Below are 6,000 nucleotides of genomic sequence, written 5' to 3' on the forward strand. Positions count from 1 at the left end.
ACACATATGTATGTCTTAGAGGTATATTGCAATGAAAAATAATAATCAATAATAACAAGTATTTGGAGAAGGTTAAGTACAAAATAAATGTGACAAGTATTTTATCATTGTTCTACTTATGTTTATCCAACTATCAATTACACTATTGTTATTGTTATGCTAGTGTTACACTGTCAGAAGCACTAACATATTGTTACTATTTATGGACTCTTGGATCTTACAGGTTTAGAAGGTTGTTAGATCTATCTATATGTGGATTTTAATAGCAAAGCCAGGTATATCTCAACTTAGAAAACATTGACTAGGGGATAATTTCCATTAAGAATACATTTGTTTGTCTGGAAAAGATGAATTAAGGTAGAGAGCTTGCAAAATTAGTAAATTAGGAAAGATCATAATAATGGGCCGTAAGGGCCTCTCCCTTCATTGATGATGTACATGCATATTGTCAAAATCATAAGCTATACAGGGTGTATTTGATAGGGGGATCATTCTGCTATAGTGACTATGACAATAGTGAGTTTATTATTCTGGAAGATACCTGTGAATGAGCAGAGGGCTCATATAAGTTGAGAATGGTAGGTATCAAAACATCAAGAAAGAGACAAAGTAATTGTTATAGCTTATTCCCTGAAATAATAAAAATACATATATAGATTTTGGAAGAGGTTGAGTACAAATCACCAGTTATGAAATCTGATGCAGTAACAAGAGAGAAAATTTTTATTTGTGGGTAAAATTCTTTCAAGTGATTCTTAGATTACATTTCAGAAATAACTGGCTGTGTTGTCTTTATCTCACATGTGAAGCTAGTATTGAGTAGTAGGATAGTGATAGACACCCAGGGGAAAAAAAGATGTCACCCTTCCTTGTCTCTATCATTATTCAAGCTCTGGGTATGGAGATTTGGTCCTGATAATTAATACTGAGTTGGGATGACTACAACTGCTATTTAGAGACCACCTATACCAGATTTACCATAGTAAGTTATTTACATTCAAATTGTAAGTTAGGCACTTGGGGAGCTGCTTTAACTTTCAGAGTTCCAAATGCTATTGCTGGGTATGTTGATGTAATTGTTTTATTTAACAGTCTGTTAGAGATCCCAGCAACCTATGCTATTGCACAGAAGATGATTTCTTAAACATTTAAGTGTCACAAATCCTAATACCTTTGAAAATCTGATGAAAACCTAGACTCTCTCCTTTAAAATTTACATATATGCTCTTTTTTGCATATCATGACAATCAGACAGTTTATACACCCAGTATTCCAGACCAAGGAATGCTTTCACTAGGTAATGAATCATTAAAGTGTGATAAGCAGATCTTTCTTCCCATTTCTTCTCAACTTTTTCCCATACTTCTAAGCTTATTGCTCAGATTTAGAGCACCTAAACAGTCTCTCCTAACTGAAAAGTTAAAGTTGGATAGTATACATAAAGCAAAAGAAGCATGGAGACATAAAGACTAGGAACAGATTCCTGCCATGAAGAACAGTCACTTCCCTTATTGGTTGCCAGAGTTATCAAGTGGGTAAGAACCACCCATATGTTTATATATCTGCAGTATTTTTACAGTATTAATATCTACCACAGTTTGAAATAATTTGTGTAACTGTTGTTGTTTCTATCAATTTCTTTTTGCCTGCTTGTAGGCTTTTTGCTTTTGCCCTGAGTGGTTGATGGAAAAGTGACCATATATACAGTAATTTCTCAGTATCTGTTTTAGTTTTCTTCCAAAGCAGATCTTCTTAACATCATCAAAGACTGCATTTCTTCACCAAAAAACACGGCATTGTAAGACTTCTGTGCTTTCTTCAATCCCCACCATGCCCTTAACAATCCTGAGCTGAGCTTTTTCACAAAACCAAAGTGATCTATACTTATTTCTGGTAATGGTCTATGGATAAGAGGACTGAAAATATCTGAATATCCAGTATATAAATTGAATAGTGAGTCCCTATTGAAAAGAATAATATTTATTTGTAGAATCCAGTCTTTCCCCTCAGTCAGAATGGAAACTAAAGGTCTCAGTTTTTTTTTTTTAATATATTTTACACTTTAGGGCAATTTTAGGTTTATAGCAAAATAGAGCAGAAAATGTAGAGCATTCTTATATATTCCCTGTTCCCCCATATGCACAGTCTCCCCCACCATCAACATTCCAAGCCACAGTGATGCATTTGTTACAATTGATCTGCTACATTGACACATCATTAACACCCAAAGTGATAATTTACATTAGGGTTCACTCTTGGTATTGTACGTACTGTGGGTTTTGACAAATGTATGGCATGTACCTACATTGTAGTATCACATAAAATAGCGCCCCCAAAAGTCTCTGCACTCTGTTTATTCATTCCCCTTTTCACCTGAAGGGAAGGAAAAATTCTTCCTCTACCCTTCAACTGAATTGAATTAAATTTACATAAGACAGATTAACAGGAATAAAAAAAAAATGGAAAGTTTTGTTACTTGTGCAAAGAGATGCAATATTGAAATTGAGACCTAAAGAAATGACCAAGGCAGGTAGTTCTTATACTCTTTAGACAAAGAGACAATAAACTTGTGAGGAATTGACAGGATAAAGGAAACAGATGTTTTGGAACTTTAGTCCCTAAGGCATTCCAAGTATTTGGGCTGAGGTACTAGGTTAGTTAAAAAGGAACACAGTTTGTTCCTGTAGCTTTCTCAGCTATAGAGCTACTATCTCTGATAATAAGAATATCTTTTTACTTCTTAGTACAGCCAGAGTACTTTTCATATGAGAGATTTATTTCCTGCTTTTGTGGGACAGGGGAGGGTTTGAGTGTCCTTGCACTGGCTGTTAAGTAACTTTTATTTTAAATAATACATATGTCAAAGTGGCACATTTTGAGGTGGCCTGCCCTTGGCTCCTACACAACCTAACCATTGGTAACTACTTATCTTTTTACTGTCTCCATAGATTCGCCTTTTCCAACATGTCTTGTAGTTGGAATCATACACTATGTAACCTTTTCAGATTAGTTTCTTTCACTTAGTTACATGCTTTTTAAGGATGTTGCATGTATTTTCATGGTTTGATAGGTCATTTCTTTTTTTTTTTATTAGTTTCAATATTTAGGCTTATTTTTTTTCCAGAATGAGGTTAAGTAACAATTTAAATAATTATCAGGTTGTATAAATTAACATCCATTCAGATAAAACATTGCTGCTTAAAAGTGGCTATATTTTGTAAGTAATAAATATATTTTATGTTTAAGATAACAGGCACCATCTTGAGAGCAGAAAAAGTTTTTTTTTAGCCAATAAATAAATTACATTCAAGAAAACAAGATGTTTATATATAAAATATGATATTATGATATATCCTTAAATGGTTTTCTTCACATAGCACCCAAACTTCCCAAATGTCTAGAAAGTATCTCCCAAAATATAACTCATAACTTAAGTCATAAAAATAAAGGTCAAGATAAATCAATTTAAGACAAAAATTTACATTCCCACCTCATATGTGGAACTTGAGAAAGTTAACAGAAGACGATTGGGGAAGAGAAGGGGAAAAAATAAGTTCAAGCAGAGAGGGATGCAAACCATAAGAGATTCTTAAATACAGAGAACAAACTGAGGTTATGGGAGGGAGGGGAAAATGGGTGATGGGTATTGAGGAGGGCACTTGTTGGGATGAGCACTGGGTTTTGTATGTAAGCGATGAATCACAGGAATCTACCCCCAAAGCCAAGAAAGAGTACACTGTATACACTTTGTTAGCTAACTTGACAATAAATTATATTTTTAAAAAGACAAAAATTTACAGTTTATATTCTTAATTCTCCATTCAATAAAATATCAATGGCAAATTTATTGAAAGTAAATTAACTGTATATATGCAATTTGTTAGTGCTGAAAATCTGAAATATATATTTTTAAAACTCTCATTATCTAAGGTCTTAAAATATTGCATCTCTGGTGGCAAACCCGATAACCATCAAGCATTTTATTTCCCTAGTTTTCATTCTTTCACTCCCACCTCTACCCCTTTATCCTTTAACACCCATCCATTATTTTTGTTTGTTTGTTTTTGGTAAATATACTTATATCCCAACACAAAACACTGACAATACTCCTTGGTAAACAAGGAAATCCCAGAACAGTCCAAGCCTACAGCTTTGCTCCCAAAGTGTGGCACAGGCTAAAGGACAGGGAAAAGAAAACAAGCAATGGCCCTTATTGATGCAATTAGAATTCTCCTGAGAATCCACAACTGTTTGAAAATTTGTTGATGTAATCCTGAAGAAAGTTTCAACACATTTTGCATACAAATATCAGAGAGTAAGTCTTTTCTAAAAAAAAAAAAAATTTATTTATTTTTGAGAGAGAGAGAGACAGAGCACGAGTGGGAGAGTGGCAGAGAGCGAGGGAGACACAGAATCTTAAGCAGACTCCAGGCTCTGAGCTGTCAGTACAGAGCCCAATGCAGAGCTCGGACGCAGAAACTGCAAGATCATGACCTGAGCTGAAGTCAGACGCTTAACCTACTGAGCCATCCGGGCGCCCCAGAGAGTAAGTCTTTGATAATTTTCTATGTATTTCTGCCAAAGCAATGGAAAACACAGAAGTCTTTTCATCAGAGAGGTTAGCATATATGTCAATTACCTTTTCCTGTTTCTCTCTTCCTCATGCTTTTTTGTTTTGTTTAGTTTTGTTTTTTGTTTTTCTTATGTGTTTTTGTTTTGTTTTTGCCAGGTGCAGTTTTGGGTCTTCCTCTTCCTTGTCTGATATGATCTGAATGGCTGTTACTTGAGACCTCTTTCTGTTTTCTAAGTCTTTATTTACTGTAGAATTTATTTTCTCTCACCTAACTCTCTCTTTTCACCTTATCTTGGCCTCATGCTTGTTTTCTGCAGAAGGTGGTGATTTTTCTGGGTCTTTTGCATTTAAAAGTTTTCTGCTAATATGTAACCACAGAGACATGATTTACATGCAACAGGAATCTGTTGGTCACACTCTGGGCACGATTTGGTGGCCATCTTAACTTTTTTTACTTGAGTTGCAGACATGCTCCTCTCACAGCAGCAGCAGTGGCTGATAGCTCATTTCTTTTTACTGCTGGATAATAATTCATTGTCTGAATGCCCTAAAGTTTATTCATTCATCTATTGAAAAACAACTTGATTGCTACCAATTTTTAGCAATTGGGAATAAAAATGTTATAAACATTTGTGTGCACGTTTTTGTGTGGATGTGTTTTCAACTACTTTGAGTAAATACCAAGGAATGTGATTGCTAGGATCTTATGGTAAAATATGTTTAATTTTGTAAGAAACTGTCAAACTGTCTTCCAAAGTGCCTGTATCATTTTGCAATCTAATCAGAAATGGTGAGAGCTCCTGTTGCTTCACATCCTCATATTTATTGTTGTAGTTTTTAAATATTTTATTTAAATTCCAGTTAGTTAACACATAGTTCAATATTTGTTTCAGGTGCACAATTTAGGGATTCAACACTTATAAACAACACCTGGTGCTCACTGCAAGTGCACTCCTTAATCCCCATCACCTGTTTGACCCATCTGCCCCCAACATACCTACCCTCTGGTAACCATCAGTTTGTTGTCTGTAGTTAAGGGTCTGGTTCTTGGTTTGCTTCTAACTCTTGTTTCCCCCTCCCTTTACTCGTTTGTTTGTTTCTTAAATTCTACCTATGAGTGAAATCATAATGTATTTGTCTTTCTCTGAATGACTTATTTCGCTTAGCATAATACTGTATAGCTCCACCCATGTCATTGCAAATAGCAAGGGTACATTCTTTTTTATGTCTAAGTAATATTCTATTGCATGTGTATACATATACACACACACCACGTCTTCTTTATCCATTCATCAATCAATGGACATTTGGGCTATTTCCAAAATGTGGCTATTGTATATAATGCTGCTGTAAACATTGGGGTCCATGTATCCCCTTGAATTAGTATTTTTATATTCTTTGGATAAACAGTAGTGAAATTGCTGGAT

General features: G+C 34.7%; 1 pseudogene; it reads right to left on the bottom strand.

Moving 5' to 3' along the window:
* Nucleotides 1-5,043, bottom strand: part of LOC115506816 — a 68,338-nt pseudogene extending 63,295 nt beyond the window's left edge.
* Between the last annotated feature and the right edge of the window lie 957 nt (nt 5,044-6,000).

The sequence above is a fragment of the Lynx canadensis genome, chromosome X (assembly GCF_007474595.2).
Source record: "Lynx canadensis isolate LIC74 chromosome X, mLynCan4.pri.v2, whole genome shotgun sequence".
Classification (NCBI taxonomy): Eukaryota; Metazoa; Chordata; class Mammalia; order Carnivora; family Felidae; genus Lynx; species Lynx canadensis.